The sequence below is a fragment of the Triturus cristatus genome, chromosome 10, assembly GCF_964204655.1.
Source record: "Triturus cristatus chromosome 10, aTriCri1.1, whole genome shotgun sequence".
Classification (NCBI taxonomy): Eukaryota; Metazoa; Chordata; class Amphibia; order Caudata; family Salamandridae; genus Triturus; species Triturus cristatus.
Genome location: NC_140593.1, coordinates 1100592869 through 1100617158, shown reverse-complemented (window position 1 = coordinate 1100617158; position 24290 = coordinate 1100592869). Strand labels below are relative to the sequence as shown.

Genomic DNA, 24290 nt, shown 5'->3' with positions numbered 1-24290 from the left:
GTTCCCGATGGTGCAGTCTCTTGATGAATGTGTGGTGGGATACAGTGTTGAGCAATGGGGATAGGTCGGGGAGACTCAGGGCCGCTGATTCTCCGGATTTGGAGGCATCTAGCAGGTTGTTTCTCTCCAGGTGTTTGGTGAGCTGCTGGTTGATGTTCTTCTCAAGAATTTTGGCGGGGAAAGGGAGCAGGGAGATTTATTGTAGTTCTGTAGTTTACTCGGGTTGCCGGAGGGTTTCTTGAGGAGAGGTCTGACATCTTCATGTTTCCATGCTTTGGAAAAGGTGGCTGTGGCAATCAATGCCATGAGGATGGTGGGGAGTTAGCAGCTGATATAATTACTCCCAGGTTGAAGAGGTGGTGGGGGCAGGGGTTCATAGGCGCTCCCAAGTAGATGGAGTTCATTTTGCTGTGGTGTTCAGTGTGGTGATATGTTCCCATATGGTGAGTGGTTGGGCTGGAGAGGCATCTGTTGTAGAGAGGAAACTGTGAAGGTTGGTAGGTTGGGGCTCGAAGTTTGTGTAGATGGTGGAAATCTTGTTGTGGAAGAGATTCGCTAGAGCGTCACGTAGTTCCTGTGAAGGAGGGATTGTGTTAATGGTGGCCGTTAGGAGAACTCTTTGATGATGCTGAAGAGTTCCTTGGTGTGGTTGGCGCTTGCTTCAATGCCTTCTCCTAAGGCTACTTTTCTTGCATCTTTGAGGCATTTGTTGAGGTCTGACTTGAAGGTGGATTGATCTGTGGTGTCTTGCTGATGCACCATCTTCTCTCCAGTTGGTTGCAGCTGAGCTTCATTGTCTTGAGTTCTGGCTTGTTTGGTGAATCTGCAGGTCTTGGTTGGTCTAGTGAGGGTGACTAGGTTGGCTGCATTGGTGATCCAGGTGGCAAAGTTATGGACTGCTTGTTCCAGGTTGGTTGCGGGGTCAGGCTGGGTGGTGTTGAGGGCATCCAACCATTGGGTTTGTGTAACTTTGTTTCAGCTGCAGAATGAGGTATTGGGGGGGCTGGTAGTGGTGGGCAGGGATCCTGCGGTCATGAAGTGGACAATGGCATTCTTTTCCAGATGTATATTTGTTTGTTGTGAATTTTGTCCATGGAGTGGACGGGATGAGTGGCATTTAAGTACAGAAGATTTTGTGTGACTGTGCTTCTTTTATTAATAAAGTGTGTATACTTTATTAAGATGAGCTGTGCCCTATATATTATGTATGTGTACATGTTTGTAGTGTAGCACACAACACAAATGTGAACATTCAATTTTGGAGGGAGTAGTACTGTAGTTCTGGGACAGGGTAATTGAATGGGGTGCATGATGCAATGGTGAAGGGGAGTCTTACCTATGGGCAGGTGGGTAATTTAAGAATACATGTGTGTAATCTAGCGGTATTCGTGGGTCAGAATTTTGGTTGTGGTCAATTAATCATTGATCTTGTGGTGCTTGACTATTTATATTTTGTAAATGGAGAGATGGGGGGGTCATTGGTGAAACTGCAGTGTTCATAGATTTTTGTATATGATATAGGGATATATGGCCAGATTTACTAAGGGTTAGCACCTGGGCAAAGTGACATAAAGTGGCGTCAACACTTCCAGGGCATTTACCTTTACATTGGCAAAGGTATTTTACACTATAAACATGCACTTTTCTCAGTGCAAATAGTGCGTTGTGCCATTTTTGTCAAAATGGTGTTACTTGGGTGTAACTTGGGCAGATCAGCGCAAGCATTTAAAGGTTTTGGCACAAAACCTGATTTATTAAGCGAGCCAGACCAGGCATGGCATCAAAAAGTATGCCTCCTTGAAGCAGGTGCTAACAAGAAGGCATTATTTAATTTTTCGAAACATTCAACACTTTGTATGTGTGCTGCACTACATAGCACACAAACAATGAGGTGAATGTTTAAAAATGTGTCCAGTTATATGATTATGTACTGGAAGGGTATGCTTTCAGTGCAAATTCTAAACAAGACGGCATGCAAACACCTCCTAACCATGGTGAAAAGGTAGTGTGTGGGGCTGGACAGCCTCCAAGAGTACCAGAGCAGGAGTAGTGAGCAGCAGCAGGACTTTTTTTGGGGGTGACATTTAGCCAAGACCTTCTGTTTTCACTTAAGTTGTATATAAAATATATACAGATATCTATATAGGCTTTCAGCCAGCGCTCTTCATCTATTGGTCTGTTATTATCTCACTCACATTTTTCATTCACACACTACAGCATACCGATTCGGGTAATGGAACATCCTACTTCAGTCACTCCCTAACTTTTCTGTGAATGACAGCATTCTGCTCTTTTAGAGGCAGCTCATCCACACACAAAGTAGTGCTCTTCAGTGCCAGGGACACATATGGCTATGAAAATATCCTTTCGCTTTTAAGCGGCATTTATCCAAAATTGACAGTGACTTGCAATTTCCCACAACAATAAAGTTTTTCAAAAACCATGACAAATCAAAACATGCATTGATAGCGCCAAAATGCTGGAAGCAAATGCCAGCCTATTGGCTTTGCCAATGCTTGTTAATAAATATGTCGCTGTTGTACTTTCTCCCCCGTGCAATGTAGTGCAGCAACTTTGGTTCACAATTAAAGCAGTTTCTAGGTTGGCTAATACAGTAGATCACATGAGCAACCTCCACAACGAGAGGAAGGGAGTCGCCACCTGAATGAAGGACAGCTGCCTCAAGCTCAGCTTGGACAAGACCAAAGTCCTCATCCTGGGCTCCACCCTCTCTGCATGAAACTACTTCTGGTGGCCCACAGCGCTCTGACCCTCCCCACATCTACAGACCATGCACAGAACCTCCGCATCATCCTGGACTCCTCGCTCTCTATGAAACGCCAAATCAACGCTGTTTCGTCCTCCTGTTTTCACATGCTCCGTCTGCTTTAGAAGATCTACAAGTGGATCCCCACCAAGTCCACGAAAATGGTAAGCCATGCGCTCGTCAGCAGCAGACTGGACTACGGCAACACACTCTACGCCGGCACCACCAAAAACCTCCTAAAGAAACTGCAGAACATCAGGAGCTGTGGTGTTCCTTTAGAGTTCCCAAAACAGAGGAGGTGCAGGAGAACTAGCAGACGGCTTTTGACATAGTTTGGCATGAACATTTAGAATGAGTATCTGTCCCCCTGGTCAAACTGTTTATTAATAAACATTTGGAAAAGCAATAGGCCTGCCATTGGCTGCCAGCCTTTTGATTTTGCCAATGTTGTATATTTTCGTCATTGCTTTTTATAACGTTATTTTTGGTTGAGTTACTGGGCCTTCAAGAATTCTTTTTTTTAAATCACAAAAGCAACATTTTTTTTGTTGCCGTAATAAGCACTCATTGTCATTGTAGACTCTGGTATAAAAGGAATAACGTTCTGCTCCTTTGTGCGTGGATGTGCTCCTTGTGAAACGCAATGCTGTAACAGTGAAATTAACCAACAGCTGAGTTGGGCTGAATAATTGCCTCATGTTGTATGCTGTAGCGGGTGACGGAAAAATGTAAATGCCATGGCCCCTATAAGTAAGTATATTATTTTTATAATTTTGCTAAAATCAAAAGGTCTTGGCTAACACCTGATATAAAAAAAGGAGCTGAGAGTTCAGTTGTGGTGGGACAGTCTCATTGGACACACAAACAGAACCACAAAACCTGTCCCGTTTGGCACCACTTCGTTATCATGGTGTATACCACGGGACAATGAATGCATTGATGAGGGTCCTGTATCTTAAAATGATTTTGAAAAACAACAAACTGAGTGAATGGCTTACAAAAACAACAGAATGACCATATCCTAAAAGGTCAATCGGAATATGGGGAAAAAGGCATTTGGAAAGTTGATATTTTACCATGATCTAATATGTGATTAGTTTGATCAGACATTGAAATACCATTTTTCCCGAAACATACTTGGAATAATACAGTGTAATCCATCCTGTGAGAAATTGGGCTGATGGGTATCTGGGGTGTGAACACTGGTCAAGCAGCAACCACAATCCTAGTCAGGGTAAGGCACACGCGAACCCCAAATTAACATGTGTTCAACCCCCTGGTAGCATGGCACAGAGAAGTCAGGCTTAACTTTGAGGCAATGTGTAAAGTATTTGTGCAACACCTTAAACAGTAAAACTGTGAAACCATAACACAAAAAATCCCACAACAGGTTAGAAAAATAGTGCTAAATATAATAAATAAAACAAGACGAAAATGACGAAAGATCCAATCAGTAGGACAGGAGTTATAAACTTTTAAAGAATAAACTGCAGTATAACGCCTAAAAGCATAAAGCAGCAACTGTGACTATCTGATCGCACTGGACCGGGTCGAAGTCAAAAGTTCAGGTCAACCATGATGGAGAGCGGGTTGGATACTGTCCCAGATTAGTCCCCCTGAAGGTTTACCTTTTCAGGTTTTGTGCCAAGAGTCCCATTCGCATTGGAGAGGGTCACAGAGAGCAATGGAGAGTGTCGCTGGCGGTGGTCGGCTCGATGCAAAGAGCAGGCCAGGTGTCACTGAGAGGAGGGCTGGAACTCGCAGTGGTGGCCCTCTGCAGCGATCAATGCTTGCTGTGCGAAGAGACAGGCCGGTGGCTAGTTGCCCTGATTTATAGTGCGGGCAGTGCAGTTCCAGTGCAAGCAGGCCTGTTTGCGATCTCAAAGAGCCCAAAGCCTTGATGTTTTGGAGCTCAAGAGCCACACCAAGGGTCTAGGACTTGAGACGCACCACTTGGGTGTAAGGAACTCACTGAAGGCAGGTCCAAGAGCTGTTTTTATGTCCCTGAGGCTCACATCAAGAGGCCAGCAAACTAGATCTTTGAGTCACTCTGGGGTCCTGGGTTCAAGATGGGTTGTAGACTGAGTTCTTTTTCCCCCAGGTCAGAGGGCAGCAGGGCAGCACAGCAGGGTAGTAGCTCCTAAAGAGTAGCAGTCCAGTAGGGTTGCACTCCTTTCAGCAAGACAGCAGTCCTTCTCCCTGGCAGAGTATCCAAAGGTCCAGAAGTTTACTGAAGGGGTGGTGTCTGAGGTACTTCTTTTATACAAAGTTGTGCCTTTGAAGCGGGGAGAAGCTTCTAGAGACATGCCTTTGTAGCGCATACATGCCCTGCCTTCCTGGCCCTGGCTCCAGACCCACAACAGGGGGGTTATGCAGCTCTTTGTGTGAAGACAGAACACAGCCTATTCAGGTGTAATTGAGACTGGGACTTGTTCCTCCCTCCCATCCTGCCAGTGATGGCCATCAAGGCACAGCTAAGCTCCTCATTGTGTGTGGCTGTCTACGAGGAATTAGCAAAGCCTAACTGTCAACTACACCCAGTCATGTGCCCACAGACAGGTGCAAGCACCAAATGGCTAAGGCAAGAAATGCCAACTTTCTAAAAGTAAAATTTTCAGAATGGTAATTTGAAATCCGACTTCACCTTAAGTTAGGATTTTAAACTAGTATTCAAGAGACACCAAACACGAACCAGTGATCGCTTCCAATTTTGAAATTACACTTTACAAAATGTAATAAGTCAACTGCAATGTTGTCCTATAGGAGAGGAAGGCCTTGCAGCAGTGTAAAAACGAATGTAAGACTGTTTCACTAGCAGGACATATACAACTTAAAAGTACATATCCTAATTTTTAAATCCATTGCACCCTACCCTCTGGGCTGTCCAGGGCCTACCTTAGTTTATTTAATATGTATTAAAAAGGAAGGTTTGGGCCTGGCAAAAGGTTCATTTTGCCAGGTTGACATGGCATTTTATATCTGCACACACAGGCTCTGCAATGGCAGGCCCGAGGTATGTTTAAAGGGCTACTTCAGTGGGTGGCACATTCAGTGCTGCAGGCCCACGAGATTTACAGTCTCTGGGCACATGTAGTACACTTTACTAGGGACTAGGGACTTACAAATAAATTTAATATGCCAATTGAATATAAGTCAATGTTACCATGTCCTAGGGAAAGAGCACAAGCACTTTAGCACTGCTTATCAGTGGCTTATCAGTGGTAAAGTGCACAGAGTCCTACGGCCAACAGAAACAACGTCTACAAAAACAGGTCTGAAGTCAAAAAGTTAGGGGGAAACCACGCCAAGGATGCTAGGTATAACACATTCTGTACCACAAAGCCTCTGAAATGTGTAGTCTTTCAGGAACTGGTGAACCAATTACTATGGTAAATGATGTTTGTATAGAAAAATAATATTACATTTGTATTTAGCGTGCTAATATTTACAGGGATCTTCCACATTTGTGAGCTGATAATTCCAGGACAGTGTACTTTTGAACGTGTGGCTCATGTAAGGAGCTATTCTGGTTACATAGGTCTTCATTAAGACATGGCTAGAAACAAGAGTTGGTGGTAACACTGGGCATGTTGTGATCGATTCCAGCCAGTATCTCTGTCCGAATTTTGGACAATTACAAGCAGCGCTTTAAATGGGCCGGGTCTCACCGGTGCTGTGCACCGGCAGTTTTTAAAAGGGGGCCTCGAAAAGGGTCCCTATCGGGCTCTATTTTGTGCCCTGGCAGAGGCGGTCCATTTCTTTTTTCTAGACTACAGTGACAGCAGGTACATCGATGTGCGCGTGCTCACACTTCTCATTAGTGGAGAAGTTACGGCATGGCGTCATGTCAGGTGAGCATTGTAGGGGATGGGAAATCCTTTAAAGAGAGTCATTTTCTCTCTGGGTTTCTCTTCTCTTTTGAAACTCAGGAGCAGCAACATTGCCGTGGTGTCACCAGGGCTTTAAGTAGAAGCTGTTTCAGTATTATATACAACAAGCCATAGTTGCTGCTTATTTATCTTATGTAACTAACAACCATTGACAAAGCCAATTGTCCCGACTGGCTGTAGGTATGATGTTACTTGTTGTTTCTTATATCTGGATGCAATGACAGAAAAAGCAAAATACAAGTCGGGCAGCAAACTATGTTAAGCACAGATTTTTAGCCTATGTGTTATTAAGCCACACCCTTAATTACATAGGTCACGCCCCTTTGAGACACCCCCCTTCCTAGTTCTTTGATCCAACTTAAAGCCCTGATTACAAGTGTTTAGTGAGAAATAAAACAGTGGACCCACATTTCCCAGTTCACTTACTGCATGTGATTCCCGGGCCCTATTATGAAATTTGTTTCCATCTGCAGTTGGAAAAGTTTTGTGGACACGCATTTGGTTGAACATGGTTGCCTTTAAAACTCGGAATAATGCGGGGTGATGATTTGCAAAATTAGTGGTTGATTGGCAGAGTAAAGCATTCCACAAAATGAGGTTGCTGGAGTCCCCATATAACAGAAGTCAAAATAAAGGAAGCCTCTTTTCACTTGTCCCACTTCATCACTTGAAATACAGTGTCTCAGGAAGAAGCCAGGCGGGTGGCTCAGTCCCAACCTCTCTGAGACCAATGGGCATTTCACACCAGCCTCTTTGGCGACTCGACTCCGCTCATAAACAGCAGCAGTTAATGGCCGCCTGACAGACAATTGAACTCTTTCAAGAGGACACTGACCCGTAAAATGTCTGGAGAAAGGGACTGGTGAAAAGAGAGATCTTTCACAATATTTCCATTTTTAACTCGGTCACTCATTTTGGTCGCCTTCTATACGGGGAAATGTAGCTTCTGTTTGTTTCGCATTCCACAGTTTTCGAAAGTCTATCAAATAAGGGAATCCTTTCGGCTCCTTGACCCTTGATGGACAACAGAGGGGCCACTGTTTTTTCTTCCTCAAATCTAGAGCCAACCCTTTTTCATCCTTGTGTTTATCTGGCAGTAAATTTGCTCACAATTAGCAAGAGCATGTGAAAGGTTGAATTTTATTTTGTGGATGAAACGACTCAGTCTGAGTCATGCAGATAATATGAAATCGGAGGCAAACGGTGCATAATTACACGATTTCACTTTCCGAATCGTGCGCATTGCGACAGGAACGAGGGGTTCCCCCACATACATCCCTTAAAGGGAAATCGAATAAATTAAGATACATTTGCATGGGGGAAAACAAAAAAGGAGGAATTGCGTGGGGTTTAAGAGGCCACTGAAACCGAAATCAAGTTATTCTCCACTCCAGACTAGGAAACTTGTAATTGACTGAAATAAAACTGCCTGGTCTAATACCACGACTGTACAATAGCGGTATTCCCAACATTCAGTTTTACCACTTAATAATTTAAGGCATCTTGAAAAGAGAGGCAGAATGGGTACCCAAAGATTTGGAGTAATGCTATACTTCCTTGCGCAAGCCCAGCCCACTCAATACTACGCAATGGGGAATAATTTGCAGTTAGTGCATGTGGTAGCCGGAAAACCATATTCCACCGACTCCATGCTGCAGATATGGGGCCCCATGCATCAAAATAAAAACCGGTGGCAAACAAGCAGATTCTCAGAATCCGCCCCTTTGCGACCTGTATTTTTGCATTTGGGATGCATCATCCCAAATGCAAAAATCACAATTTAAGGAATCGCAGAATTTGCGATTACTTAAATTGCGATTGCATTTAAGGAACAGTAAATTGCGATTCCTTAAATGCAATGCATGATGCAATTTAAAATAGCGATTTTGCTATTAGGGGTCGCAAATTACCGTCAAATGAAATGGGACGGTAATTTGCGAAACCTTTGAAAAATGCACTAAACTGCATTTTTCAAAGTTACATGTTACACACACACATGCCCTTGGGGCATGTGTGTGCGCAACATGGGTGCCCAATACAATTCCAGGGGTGCAACAGAGTGTCCTTTTTGCACCCTTGCACCCTTGAAATTGCATGCGCAATTTGCGAGTACCTAATAGGTACTCGCAAATTGCGCATGCAATTCCCATTCATTCCTATGGGCCTGTAGGCCATTCCTTAATTGCGATTCTCAATTTGCGAGTCGCAATTAAGGAATGTTTAGGAATCACAATTTTTTTAGAGCTTCCTACATGCATATTCCATATTTGCGATTCCTTAATAATCGCAATTAAGGAATTGCAAAAACCAACCTTGATGCATGTGGGGGATAGTGCTTCGGTTACTGCTATAAACTGATGACACCCTTCCTTTTTAGAGTCTCTTTTTAAGTATTGTGCTGATCATGTTCAATGCACAAACAGGAGTTTGCCCCTTTAATTCCTCTTTTAACTGGTGCTGTAATACCACAATCCCTCCCACACATTTTGCCTGCTGATTTGTGAAATATGTGCAGTGAAAAAACTGCACATTCCGAGTTTTGCTGCTCAGAAATGCTGAGAACATTCAGTGTCACTCTCTTTTCCCTCTTCCTCTTGTAAAGGGGAGGTAGCGCCACAACTGGTAAAAACCTCACCCGTGGTATCAGTATTTACCGTGTGTTGTATCGCTTCCCAAAAAAGCAGGGAACTCCGAATAAAACTTCAAGTATCAAAGTGCCTTGGCATTTAAATAAAGTGCTCAAGGGATGTGCAAAACTCTAAGGGGCATATGTATCAACCGATTTTGTATTCGCAAACGCTGCGAATCGCAAAAAAACAGCGTTTGCGAATACAAAATCGCAAAAGGAGCTGTATGAGGCATTTCAGCCTCGCAATCTTAAGGAATCGCTAAATTTGCGATTTCTTAAGTTTGCGTAAGCATTTAAGAAATCGCAAATTGCGATTTCTTAAATACAATGTAACACGCACCCAAGTTGTGCAATTTCTCCTTAAGAAATCGCAAATTACCACCAACTTCAAGTTGGTGGTAAATTGCGATTTCTTTGAAATATGCACTTTTTTGTATATTTCAAAGTGCCATGTGGTGCACATACATGCCCCTAGGGCATGTATGTGCGCCATATGTGCATAGATGCTGATTTCAGGGGTGCATCAGGGTGTCATCATGACAGCCTTGCACCTTTGAAATTATTCTCAATTTGCGATTAGCAAATAGCGAATCGCAAATTGAGAAGGACTTCCCATTCATTGCTATGGGCCTCCTGGCCCATAGGAATGAATGGGAAGGTATTCCTTAATTGCAATTTCGCAATTTGCTAATCGCAATTAAGGAATTTTAAGAAATCGCAAAAGTTGTGCAATTTTTTAAATACATCCCGTTTTGCCATTCTCAAATAGCGATTCTCAAAAAATCGCTATTTGAGAATCGCAAACGGAGATGTTGATACATATGCCCCTAATTCCACTGGTTTGGTGTTTCAAAGGTGACAAACCTATTAGCTTTGCAAATTTGCAGAGCTTTCCAACTTTCAAAACTTTGTCTGAGGACAACAGTTCTTTAAAAATATTGTTTTTATGGGCGATTTAAATTGTCCCATAAAACAAAACTTGAAGTTTACGCAGAGAAACCTCATTATGTGTGCTTGTGAATATTGTATGTATTAGTACAACAATTATATGAGAACCTGCTGCGCCATCAAATCAACGTGGGTGTAGCAGGAGCAGGTGATCGCAGGTATCACACTTCCCATTCACGCAAGTCTTTGTTTCAAAGTCACTTTCTGACGAGCTAAAGAGATTTGATATCTGTCGGACAGAATTATTGAGATAGCACCTAAAATCCATACCTGGAGATGTGTTATGCAAATATGAGAGGCCTTACAAAAGGAGAAAGTGTGCAATTTTTGTTGTGCAATCTGATGTTACATTGGAGGCCTTGTGTCCCCTTCTGATACTTCGTGTGCCCGTGGGCAACCTCCAGAGGCACTGAACCTGAAGGGCGTGGATTAATCCCTATACAAATAATGAAAGGTGATGGCTTACCAGGCTCCCTGCTGCAATTACAAAATAGGTGACATGGTTGAGTACCTTTCTAGTAGAGTGCTTGCCACTCATTAGGAACATTTGCACCCCACTTTACTTTAGAAGTGTGCACAGAGAGTCACACAGGTTCACCGGTGGAACCAAGGCCAATCCTACCTGAATATATGGCAGATCTCCCCAGAACCTGGTCATTCTTGGGGTCTCTGGGCTTCCATGTGGGCAGGTGCAGTCAGGAACTGCAATGGCTTTTATGGCGTCCTCCAGCACCCCACCTTCCTCAAAGCATTCACGCTCAGCAAATTGTGAAAGACCAGCGTGAGAGGCCGCTCTTGCAAACAATGCACTGGCTTCTCCACGGATCCTGCACACACTGAAGCAAAGTGCACCTTCACCTAAGACCATATGGGAAGTGCTGGACCCAGTGCTTAATTTGAGCCAGTTGTATCCGGTCCTTGGCACCAGCACTCAATTGTCAACACCGGCACTTGTGATAGTCTGCCACATGGTGGCGCTGTCTGTCTAATTTAGAAATGACCACAATCACAATTGTTTATTAATTCAATATACATTAAAAATGACAATTAACTGCTGCCCAAGTCATTCTTAAAGGTTTGGGGGCCTGGAATAGTGTGAATCGTCACCCTTGTATGAGTGTGATGGTTAGTAATTGTGTTGGTACTTTCATTGGCAGCACTTGCAGGGGCAATGTGTTTTAGAATCTGCAGTGGCCTCATGACGAGGGACCTGGCACTTATGTTTTTTACAAATTAAGCACTGGCTGAACCTATTGAGTATCAAGCTCAGAGTGTTTCCCTGCTCCTTCTGCACATTAGTGCAGGGCATACTTTGGATAATGTAACACAAAACCCGACAGAAGTAATCAAGGAACCTTCTGCAATTTCCCCCGGTGAACTTCGGCAGTTCACACCTGAAGAAATTTAGTGAGGGTAAAAAAGTACATCTAATGTTCGATTTTTGGTGTGTCAATCAATCAATCAATCAAGGACATTTATAGAGCGCACTACCTACCCATAGGGTCTCCAGGCGCTGGGGGGAGGGGGGTGCCGTTACTGCTCGAACAGCCAGGTCTTCAGCTTCTTCCTGAAGGAGAGGTGGTCTTGGGTCAGGCGCAGGTCGGTCGGGAGGGAGTTCCAGGTCTTGGCGGCCAGGTAGGAGAAGGACCTTCCTCCTGTTGTCGCTCTTCGGATGCGGGGGACGGCGGCGAGGGCGTGGTTGGCTGAGCGGAGGTGGCGTTTGGGAGCGTAGAAGTTGATTCGGTTGTTGAGGTAGCTCGGGCCTTGGTCGTGTAGGGCTTTGTGTGCGTGGGTGAGGAGGCGGAAGGTGATTCTTTTGTTGACGGGGAGCCAATGCAGGTCTCTGAGATGTCCGGAGATGTGGCTGGTTCGCGGGATGTCGAGGATGAGTCTGGCTGAGGCGTTCTGGATCCGCTGGAGTCTCTTCTGGAGCTTGGCGGTGGTGCCGGCGTAGAGGGCGTTGCCGTAGTCCAGTCGACTGGTGACGAGGGCCTGGGTGACGGTCTTCCTGGTCTTGGTGGGGATCCACCAGAAGATCTTCCGTAGCATGCGTAGGATGTTGAAGCACGCCGAGGACGTTGAAGAACGTCAACGTAGCATATGAGGTGCATCCAGTACATATCAGGCCCATGAGTATCAGCATTTATTGGGTGTAATAAATACCTCACCCAATTCCAGCCCGCTTTTAATCAAGGTCATAGACTTTCTATTAAAATAATATACTGAGACATTGCTGTATGACAGGGTTCTCCAAAGCCAGTCCTGGAGGGCCAGATCCATGCCAGATTTTTAGCATATCCCCATTTAGATAAATGTCATCTTCAAAATCTGGCATGGATCCGGCCCTTAAGGACCGACTTTGGAGAACCCTGCTCTATCACCTCTATCAACACTGGAAGACCTCAGTGCCTGTCCCTCACCTGGAAAGGACCCTGACAGCCAAAACTTCACAATGAAGGCAAATGTGGTTGAAACACACACATGTTTGTTGAAACAGAGATGGGTCGTGCTGAGGTCATTGTCTGGCCTGGTAGCTGAGAAAGCCCGTGCCTGGTTAACGCTTTACCAGACAACAACAGCGAGATTGTTCCTTCCACATAAAGTAAATAAAGAGGGCGCGTAGCTTTTAGATGCTCATCTTTCTAATGGGTTCATGGAATTGAAAGGTAGATGTTTACCTTGGAAACAATTTGAAAAGGAATGAAATGGAGTCGTCGGAGCTCGGTTAGTGAAAAATATATTCCAGGATTGCGTTACAGTAAGAGAGAGGATCTGTGTCTCTGATGGATGGGGCATTTTTAACCGGTCTTTTCTGGGAATTATTTTTTAGAAGGAAAGTGATAGATACATGGCCTAGAGCCATGGTAAAATTAAGCGATTCATTTCAGCTGCTTCCACACAGTTCCACATACGCATTCATTGGGTTTATAGGCCTTAAGGAAGGTAATTCTGGGGTGGCACATTTGAGGACAGGCAAGATGCCAATAGACCGAGAGGGTGTGGCGCTTGGTCCGTGGCTTTCAATTGTAGGCAGGAGTTTCAGTGTGTGTGTGCTGTGGTCAGACTCCTTCCTGATCAGGAGATGGGATACCAGACTCCTTAGGTTTCTCCCCTGCTCAATTTCTGCAGAAGAGCCAGGGTGTAATTAAGCCAGGCAATTAAGTTAGAACTATTGTCCCTCATTGACCTAGTATCCTGACTGTACCTTCTTCTAAGTGCACCAGGGCCATTGGAATTATGCAATTCTGTGTGGAGACATTTGCCCAATAAGTATAAGTATTTGCTGCACTTGCCACATAATCAGTGCTTAATGTGTAAAACAATAACTCCCGGGGCACTCACCAGGAGGCCACTGCAGCTTGCACCACACATTGCCCCTGCTATGCTGCAAATGATAGTAACAACACAACTACAAACCATTGCACTCCTACAAGTGTGACAATCCAAACTATTTCAAGACCCCAAAGCCATAAGAATAGATTGGGCAACCGGTAGTATTGTATAATCTATATTGAATTATTAATTTACTGTTGTTGTGGTCATCTCTGAATTGGCAAGACAGCGCCACCTTGTGGCAGATTGACACACGCGCCATTTTTGGCAATTAAGTCCTATGCCGACCCCTGGAAACCACTGTCTTAAATCAAGCACTGCACATAATCCATCATCTTCTACACACATAATTTTCAGATTTTAACAAAAAATTGTTTCTGGCTCAACTGGATTAAAAGTTATGAAAAATGCTGCCACACATGTTACTGACCAGTAGTAGGCACTTTGCTACTCAGTGGCACTGGGTTGGACTGGCCTATAGGGCAATCAGGCAGTGTGGGCAATTTTTTTAACCAGTTTTGGGGCCTGTTTTGTGGCCAGGTAGGCTGTTCTTTTCCTGTTAATTTTACTGATATTGCTACAAGCATTGCCTGCAGCAAACACAAGTGTAGGCAATCTCCTGCACCATCCAAAATACTCATGTAGCATGCCTTTACAACTTGAAAACTGGCCTAATTTGCAAATGTGGGCCACTTTATTTGCTATCGTGTTCGTTAATGGGTTCCCTTTTAATTATGGTGCCCGCCCTATTTTTTGTCCCATTCCGACCCTGCAGTCACTGGGCACCATTCAGTTGCTGATTGCTGTATATAGATGTTACATTGATACGAATAAAGTGAAACCTTTGCCTCCACAGTTTTAACATGTGATAACATGTCAAGCTACTGGAGTCATTTTCCCACAAATTGTACTGCATTATGATACATAATTTTCCTTTTCATGCCACATAATTTAGTCTAACCTGTGGTGTAATTTGATCCTCCCCTGCTGCATAATTCCAGTGCCCCTGATGTTCACTCCTTTGGCATAGTCATATGGTGCATAGACATGGCAAATTTAGCTCCGCACAGAAGCACACAAAGGGCCCTTTATTGTATAGGAAACAATAACTGAAACAGCTACATATTATGATCTTTCAGAGAGAGAGAGCTATAATGAAACACAGAAGCCAGAGCACAAACTAAAGCTCAAAGTTATATGACAGTAATGGGCATATCACACCAGATACTTACACAGCAATCCTACATAGGAAATACTTCACGCCAGGTGACAGTGAAAAAACATGTAAGAGCCAAGCACAATTTACCACAATCCACTGTAGTTATTGTGGGATCATGATATGTAGACCAGGTGAAATGTAAGGCACACACTTGAAGGCATTAACTTATTTATTTATTTGAGAGTTTTATATAGTGCTACCTAGACCTGATGGTATCAGAGTGCTTTACAACAGTAAATGTTCACATCAAAGATACCAACTATAATTATTATCACTTAATAGTTAAATTAAGTTTATTTCTGATCATATCTAGTCTATGCTCATTTTTCTGTCACTGCCCATTATATGAGCACCTTTACATGCTTCTTACTTAACCACATCTTTCCCCTCTTCAGAACTAGTAAGTGCTGTTAAGTTTCCTATCGAGTGACCATAGAAGCTGAGCATTAACATTGACCATGTAATGGAAACAACGCATGGTTCCTACTTGAAGGATGCTGCTATTGAAAGAATCATTGTATAGTCAATAAATAAGGGACACGCTCTGACACAAAACAATAGATATGCACCCAAATCCATACATTGCATAATATCCACAAAGGGTGCAAATAAAAAACACCACACAACAGTGTATAGTACTTGTTGGAATAAACAATTTGGCCCATAAAAATATACATATACACTTGGCATTCGTGCATGGTCGGCATGGATTCTACCAATATTTGTAAATCTGTCCAATGAAGATATAATTTGCCACTTGTATGTTGTTGATGTTTCAACACATGTAAAACAATCAGCAAGTCATCATCAGGACAACATTTTTTCAGCATCTGAGGAAATGGGAATGGACATCCAAACAGTTCCAACACTTGAATGCAACTAAGGGTCAGTACACGCAGGGTGTATGCAACAATTGGTCAGGGCATGCCTCCCTTCCCGAGCCGCTTTCAGCCCCTGTGACCCCATGCCCCGTTGCCTGAAGTTGTTTAGGGTAGTGGGGCGCGTGGCCCCTACCCAGGCCATATTCGGGCCCAGGGACCCCATCCCCCGGGGCCCACTGTATGTTATAAGGGAAGGCCCTAATTTACCTTAGGGCCTCTCCTTGGCTTGACTCAAGTCCTCGCCATGCACTGCTAATTAATCCAAATATTACATCACTCATGCATTTTCTGTGACATCACTGCAACATTTGAAACTAAATTATTAATGTGAAAACTGTGCATGGCGGGCGCACAATTTATAGTTACCTCAGGGCACGAGTCACAGCTACTTGTAATAACTATAACGAGTGAATTTAAGTGTTTTTTAGAGTTAAAAAAATTATGTTGCTGGGGGCGTGGTTTCGAGACCGCTTAAGATGGCCGCCTGAGCTGGGGGCTACGCCGCACCGGGACATCTTATGATCTGCGGGTGCGTTATTCTGCACCCTTTACCAACGGACACCACCGTTTCCGAAATCGGAAGATGCTGTGCGTTTGGTGAGCGGTTTTCCAGCACGAAGCGCGTTGCGCGTTGCGCTTCTTGTCATTTCTGCCGCCGATGCATTCTCCTCAGCGCACCTGCCATCTTAATTACCTCGCTATTACTCATTGTGAAGCACGCATGGATTGACAGCGTCTATTCTCACCCAGTAACTGCACAGTTGGACGGTAGCTTCCCTGCCTATTGGAAAATCTCGTCATTACAGTAAGCTGTCTGTTTCTGTAGAGGGTTCTGCTTTATATGGCCTTTCATCGATATTTCGTTCACCTCAGAGCACCAGCTACTCTGTCTGCATTGCCCTGTTAGCCACTATTATGAAACGCAAGTTGGGAAGCGTTTTTGACAGAATTGCTCACATTTCCACGCCATATAAGGAATTTCCATGATCTTTCTACATAAATAGTTTTGTATTTCACTCTTCTTTCCCATAATTTTGACTGTGTCATTTCTGTTGGTACCTTCTTGATAGCACTTCAGACTTTAGGAGCTTCCTTTTTTCGGACGACAGCCTCCCTCCCACCAGAATACCTTCTCAGCATGCCTCTCCTAATTGGATGCCACTAATCTATGATATGTGACTTTCTTTCATCATTTGTTCACTGTTGGCTTTCCTCTTAATGTAACTTAAGATCATTTTTGTTTGGTGTCATATCATTATTTTTCCTCTTGAGGAAATGTTGCCACCACGGTTGCTGCATATTTTGCCTTTAACACCTTTATCGTAAAACGGACGCTGCTCTACTTGTTTGGCTCTTTTTTATGAGCAAGCTACGCAAGCCACAATTTGTATTTGTACCTAAAGGGAGCATCCTCGCACCAACTACATCTACCTTGTCGGTAGTGTCCTCATCTCTTGTCGCTGGAGAAATGGCTGGAGTCGCCTCTACTCGTATTCCCTCTTCACAGCCTGCAACTAATAAGTCTTCTCCACCTTCTTCGGCTACTAAACGATTGAAGCATGATCCCCCCTCTCCTGACAAGGCGTCCTCTCCCATTTCCATGGAATTACTGTTGGAGGAAATCCAGGCTTTGTGTCCATTTGTAGAGGAAACAAATAGCAAAATGCAATTCCTGGAGGAAAAGTGATCTTCAATGGAGGGTAGAGTGTCTACAATGGAGCAGCAACTTTCGGTTGTTCAAGGTGACTCTCAGAGACTTTCTTCTTTGGAGAAGGAGGTACGCAGGCTCCAACAACATACTAAATCGAAACAGGAGGAATAACCTACGGATCTATGGACTGCCTGAAGCTTTAGAGGGTGATGACCCCGTCTCCGTCTTCTCCTCCTTTTTGCCGAAGCTCTTAGATATGCCTTTTTTAACGTCCCTCAATCTTTAGAGAGCTCACAGACTTGGCCCTCGCCCTCCGATTTCTACATCTCCGGTCAGACCTAGAGGAGTCATTATTGTCTGCAGCTAGGGCCAAGCGACACATTTCTTGGCTTGGTCAAAGAGTATTCTAATCTCAGGATGTTTCCAATGCTACTGCAACCCGAAGGAAGGAGTTTCTTAACCTTCGAGCACCTCTCCGCTCTCTTGGCACTCGCTATGGCCTCTTCCATCCCTGCATTTTTAAGGTGACTTTTCAAAACGGAATTTGTCCTTTGAAGATCCTGCGGAACTTAAGAAATGTATTCACTCTCACTCTCCAAGCAGCATAAGCAACATGGATACTGATGGTCCTTTTAATGGTTGACAAACCACGCACCTATTTGCAGGTCTTTTTTCTATTTCTCAATATTGCTAAAGTATGACTCAACTAAGTAATTTATATTTGTTTTTGTTGTTTTTTGTCCTATTTCTCATGTTTATTAGAAAATTAATTTTTTTAATTTTTCCCAGTATACAACATAGATTTTGCTTGTTCTTCTCATGGTTGATTAGTTGTGCTCTTATAGTTCCTACTTTGCATTTATCATTATTATTGATTTGCGGTTTAATTGTGCAGTTCATATTCGTCTCTTTATATCTCTTGCGTTTGTTAGGCGTGTAATTCTTCAAGTATATATGATGTTTGTTTTAACTTCTTCTTATATCCCTACAGGTTTCGTCTGTTATTTTTAACTTGTTCGGTCCGTCCTCATTTTCTGTCTTGTCCTGGTGTGTTCGGGCGTTTCATCTTTCATGTGCCGTCATTCCCCCAGTGTTATTTCGTTTTTGTCCTCCTCAGGTATGTCTCTTCAGTCATCCTTTTTGGATATGTACTGTCTCTTCTTGGCTTTCTTTTTTCTATCCTTTCTCCCTCGTTTCCTTCTTTTTTCCTGTCTTCTAGTGGGTATACTATCTCTCTCTCTTCTTCCAATTGACTTCCCTTTTTCCTTCCTTTGTCTTCTTTCCCTCATTTTCTTTTGTTCCTTGTTTAATTTTTTCACTATAGTATATTTTGTTCTTTATGTATTTTTAATGGTTTTACATTCAGAGTTATTTCCTAAATGACAGAGAATACTTTCCCATATTGCCTCCTATAACCTAGATTTGGTTCTCTTACAAGAAACCCGCCTTACAGAAATTGAGGCATTAAAATTAAAAAAAGGCTGGGTGGTTTCAGTTTTATTTTCCCCTTCTTCCAATACGAAAAATGGTGTTATAATTTTGTGCCACAAGAAGTTGAATTGTAAAGTCCTATCACAAGAAATTGATATAGAAGGTAGATGGTTGTTAGCTAAGTTGTTAATTATTAATGTATCTTTAGCTGTTTTTCCCTTTGGCCTATGATTACACAGAAATGTATTCAATTTAGGGATGATCTTCTTATATTAGGAGGCGATTACAATCAAGTTGTAGACCCATTTCTCGACCGCCAATCTCAAGTTCGCTTCATTCCTCATAAAACGCATAAACATTTTCTCAACACTATTTCTCAAAAACACCTTGTAGACTCTTGGAGACTTTCTCACCCGATACTCTTGACTTTACTTTTTTTCTCTCCTCCAAACAACTCCCTTTCCCATCTCAATTATATTTTTCTTTCTCAGTCTTTATCTCAAAATCTTCTATCTTCCTCTATTGAACCTATTGTCATCTCTTACCATGCCCCAATTGTAACAGATCTTGATTTGCTCCCTCCGCATCCCAGGTCCTCCTGCTGGCGTTTTAATAACTCCCTTCTTCTTGACCCTCTTTTGTCTTCTTCTTTCTGCACCTTTGCTAATGAATTGATCTCAACAGTGACACCAATTGCTCCCCCCATATCTCATGGGATTCCTTTAACGCTACCGCGAGAGGCTTTATTATAGACTTTGTCTCAAAAAAGAAGAAACGTTTCCTTCAACAATGCAAAACCGCCTTGGCACATATTAAGACTTTAGACCATAAATTCTATACTTCTTCGATGGACTCGGTCTTACCATCTCTGATACGTGCTAAATTAGCATTCAATAAAACAACTACCAATAATGCGTCCTCAATACTTCTCCATAGTAGCGCTCGATGGTCGCAAGAAAGCAGGTAAGTTCTTGGCGAATTACCGCAAAGCACGTAAAGACAATACTTTAATTGACTCTATTTATTCTCCAAATGGCTCTCTCGTATACAAAGATCAGGACATTCTCAATTAATTTAAGCTTTTTTATAAGGATCTTTATACCCCAGAATCTCCTCCTTCCTCTTCTCTTATCCAATCGTATCTCAATAATCTTCAAACTCCCTCCAATTCACATCTTAATTTTTCTGTTCTTGAAGCAGATCTATCGCTTAATGAATTATCCACTGCCTTAAGTACCTTAACAAAAGGAAAGACTCCCGGCCCGGATGGTTTCTCAGTTGAATTTTATTTGCATTTTTCTAATTTACTACTCCCTAAACTCTTAAGCCTTTTCCATTAATTTTTTCTAGCCGGTAAGACAGAAGGTACTTTTCAGGAAACCAAAATTTACCTCATACATAAAGAAGGTCGAGACCCCATGTTTTGTAAAAACTATCGCCCGATCTCCCTGGTCAATGTTGATTATAAACCTTTTGCTAAAATACTTGCTTTACGCCTAGACCCTCTTATGCCTCACTTGATTGGTAAGGAGCAATGTGGTTTTGTCAAGGGTAGGCTGACATCTGATAATTCTCATCTTTTTCTTAATGTTTTAAACAAAATCCCCTCCCTCTCCACTTCTTTAGCGGCCATTTCTATTGATGCTGAAAAGGCTTTTGATCGAGTTGATTGGTCCTTTTTATTTGCATCGCTGAAGTGGCACGGTTTTGGTCCTAAATTCATTTCACTTATCTCTTTATTGTACTCTGCCCCCAGAGCCTCGGTATTAGTTAATGGTTGTGTCTCATCCTATTTTCCTCTTCAACGCAGGGTTCGCCAAGGTTGCCCTCTTTCCCCTCTCCTCTTCATCTTATCGCTTGAGCCCTTTCTATCCTCTATTCACAATAATGACTCCATTTCTGGGTTCTCTTATGGTGACCATCATTTGAAACTTTCCGCTTATGCGGATGATATCCTTCTATTTATTTCTGAGCCAGAAACTTCTATTCCCCCTTTATTATATTAATTTGCTTCCTTTTCCCTTGTTTCTGGTTATAAAATCAATTCAGACAAAACAGAAATTCTCCCCCTGACTAAATTTTGTCTTCCTCATTCTTTTTCTTCCACTGGTTTCACCTGCAATAGTTCAAAAATCAAATATTTTGGTATATGGTTTTCCAACTCCATTGCTTCTTCTATTAAATAAATATGTCTGCAGTTCTATCCCGAATTGACAAACTACTTTCTTCTTGGAATCCTCTTTTTCTTTCTTGGTGGGGCCGGTTAGACTCAATTAAAATGATGATTACCCCTATTTTGATTTATACATTTTCTATGCTTCCCGTTCACATCCCTGCTTATTATTTTAAGCGTATTGACTCTTGTCTTTCTAAGTTTCTTTGGAAGAACAAGACAGCCAGAATCTCCTTATCTTCTCTTCGCAGGGCGAAATCTAATGGAGGTGTGAACTTTCCTGACTTACGTCATTTTTATAAATCATTTTCCCTCCATCAGGCTTCGAAATGGTTCCTTTCCGAACCTTCCCCCTTCACTCCCCTTTGGTTATCCATTGAACAAATCTTATTATTACCCTTCTCTTTAAAGGAGGTTATGACTTTTCCTGCCAAAACCCCTTGTGCCTCTCTTCCCTTGTTTAAATATACTTGTTTGCTTTTGAAACCTTTGATGCAACCTAATCCCATCTCTAGAGAATCCTTTTTAGAATCTCCAATCTGGCATAATTCCCTTATTCTCATTAATAACAGAACCATTTTTTGGAAAGCTTGGAGGTTGAGGGGCATAACTTGGGTCAAAAATCTTTTTGATGGATTATCTCCATGTCCTTTCCCCCAATTTCAAGCCTTATTCCATTGCCCCCTGTCCTTTCTACAGAAATTCACTACTCTCATGGTGGTTATCCTTGATACTTACTACTCTCTCCCCTCTTCGCCTTTTCCTGTTGTTCAAAATTCTCTTCTTAAGATACTTCTTTCTCTTCCCAAAGCTTCTCTCATCTATAAATACTTCTCAGCTCCTAATCCAGATCGTGCAAAATCCAAATTGGAACTCTCTTGGGAATCTGACCTGGGGTGTGAATGTACTATCATCTTCTGGGATAATCTTTGGTCCCGTTCCCTAAAAAGTTCTCGCTCTGCTTCTCTTACCCAATCCTTGTTTTTCCTTTACCATAAACTCTATATCACCCCTGCTTCTATAGCTCAAATTTTCCACTCTACTGATTCCAATTGTTGGACCTGTGGTTTCCCTAATGCTAATCTTATACATCTTCTCTTCCTTTGCCCTTCGGTTTCTAATTTTTTGGGGGAAAGTTTGGTCCTATATTTCTCACCTATTTAATATTTCCATTTCTTATTCCATTCCTCTTCTTTTCTCTGGAAGTCTTTCTGATTCTTTAGATCTACCCTCCCATAATCATGGTCTCTTTGACCTTATGCTTGCACTAGCTTTCCAACATATCACTCTCAACTAGAAAACACTTACAAAACTCTCTGTACAACACTGGTGGAATAGTCTTTGTCATTTTCATCAACTTGACGTTGCTTTCACCTCCTCCTGTAAACCAATGGTGAATAGAGATTTTTTTTGGCAACCGCTTACTACTTATTTAGACAAGCTAATTTTAGCAGATAAATCGCGTTTAAACTCTGAGAACTTTAACCCGTTCCCCGCTCATGACGGAACCACTCCGTCATGAGCCACGGGTGCGCTGTGCTTATGACGGAGTGGTTCCGTCATGCTGCGGCCGTTGGCGGCCGCTCCTCCCACGCGGCGCTAATTCCCCGCGGGCGATTAGCGCAGTGGTTGGAGTCATGACGGAACCACACCGTCATGAGCACAGCTCACCCGTGACTCATGACGGCGTGGTTCCGTCATGAGCACAGCGGCGCCGTCAACCCCCCCAAACCCCCCCAGCGCTGCGGCGGAATTCGCGCCGCAGCGAAGGGGTTAAACCTCCTTGAATGTTTACTCTCTCTGTTCTTCGCTTTTTTACCCTTGTTGGCTTGTTGTATGTATTAATTAATTAGTTCATTCACATTCCTTTGTAATTTGTAATATGCAATATCCTATTCTAATAATGTTTACGAAATATTTCCTTCCCACTTCCCCTTCTCTTCCCTGTAAAATTTAAACAGCTTTCATTTTAACCAGTCTACTAGCCAATTCTTCCGTTATACTCCTATTTTTGATGTTTCATTCTGTTTCATTGCTGGTATTTTGTATATCTTGTTAGTTTTCAAATAAAGCTTTTTAAACTGAAAAAAAGTTACGTTGCTACTGAACATTTCACCTTCCTACAACATTACTTTAACCTTTACTTAAAGACATTCAACATGTACTCAGATAGTTGGTATACATTTCTTATGTATTAACAGGAGGACTTGATGATCAATTACAATATATACTGGTTTTCAGTAGGAAAACAAAGTGATCCTGATGGACTCACATTATCTTTAGGGGCCCTATAGCAAGTGAGTGATCAATCGGTAATGAATCAACACTCCATCTCCAGCTGCAAAGTTTAATTTTGGTCTGAAACGAGATTGCACATTTCTAAGTATTACCACCCCCCAGGTGCAGTAAAACACAGGCACAGTTCCACTTGAAGGAATTCATGCCCAGTAAATGGCCCAATAATGGGAAAACATGCCAAGACACGTGGTAATTTTGTATTTCAAACATTATAACCTCTTTCCAGGTCATGAACTCATTATTGCAGAGCAATGGCAGGGTGACACTGCACAGTACTGGTAATTCCTGGCATGAAGTCATTATTGTTTCACTCTTCAACAGTCCCTGAAAGTACAACCCCATTCTAGCCATAAACCCACTTGATTAGCCAAAGCAGGATTGCCATTTTCTAGGTTTTACCTCCCCTGGGATTACTGGGTGTGGCACAATCTGGTCACACTTCCACCTGCCAAAAGCATGTGGAGTTCAAAATGTGGGGTACTTAGGAAAACATGCAGAGACATATGCACACATTTTGCATCCCACATGTTATTCCCCATTACTAGTTATTAACTTTTAATACCATAGTAATGGTGGCATGATGCTGCCTCAAAAATGTAGTCCCAGCATCGACATGTACTCGTGCAACTCGTGAAAGGCCCCTTGGAATGTAAAAGTTGTTGGATTTTGGATTTTCAACTTTGTGAATTCTCATAGAAAATATTCAAAATTTCATTAATTTGGAAACGTTTTAGGGTTACATAAAGAAATCTGACTTTTGCATGAATTGAATGTACATGCAATATATTTACCAGTAGTAATGATCACGCATAATATTTATCCCACAACAGACTGTCAACATTTATTTTTCTACGCAAATGGCATTTCCCTAATCCAATTTTACTTTTTTTGCTTCCTGTAGAAGGAGTATGGAAAAGATTATTCTCAAAATCAATTGCAAAGCTTATGTCTCACAGATAATTTACAACTTTACTAATATTTAAAAAAGTATAAACCCCCAAAAACAAAGAGTGAGTAGTTAAGTAGTCTCAAGAAAAATCCAATAAACATAAAGAAATAGCAATGAAACG

At 42.5% G+C, this 24290-nt stretch overlaps 1 long non-coding RNA gene across 2 annotated transcripts in view; it reads right to left on the bottom strand.

Annotated features, from left to right (window-relative positions):
* LOC146796647 (uncharacterized) overlaps window positions 1-24290 on the bottom strand; it is a 256000-nt gene that overhangs the window by 78117 nt on the left and 153593 nt on the right. The gene's annotated exons all lie outside the window — the stretch shown is intronic.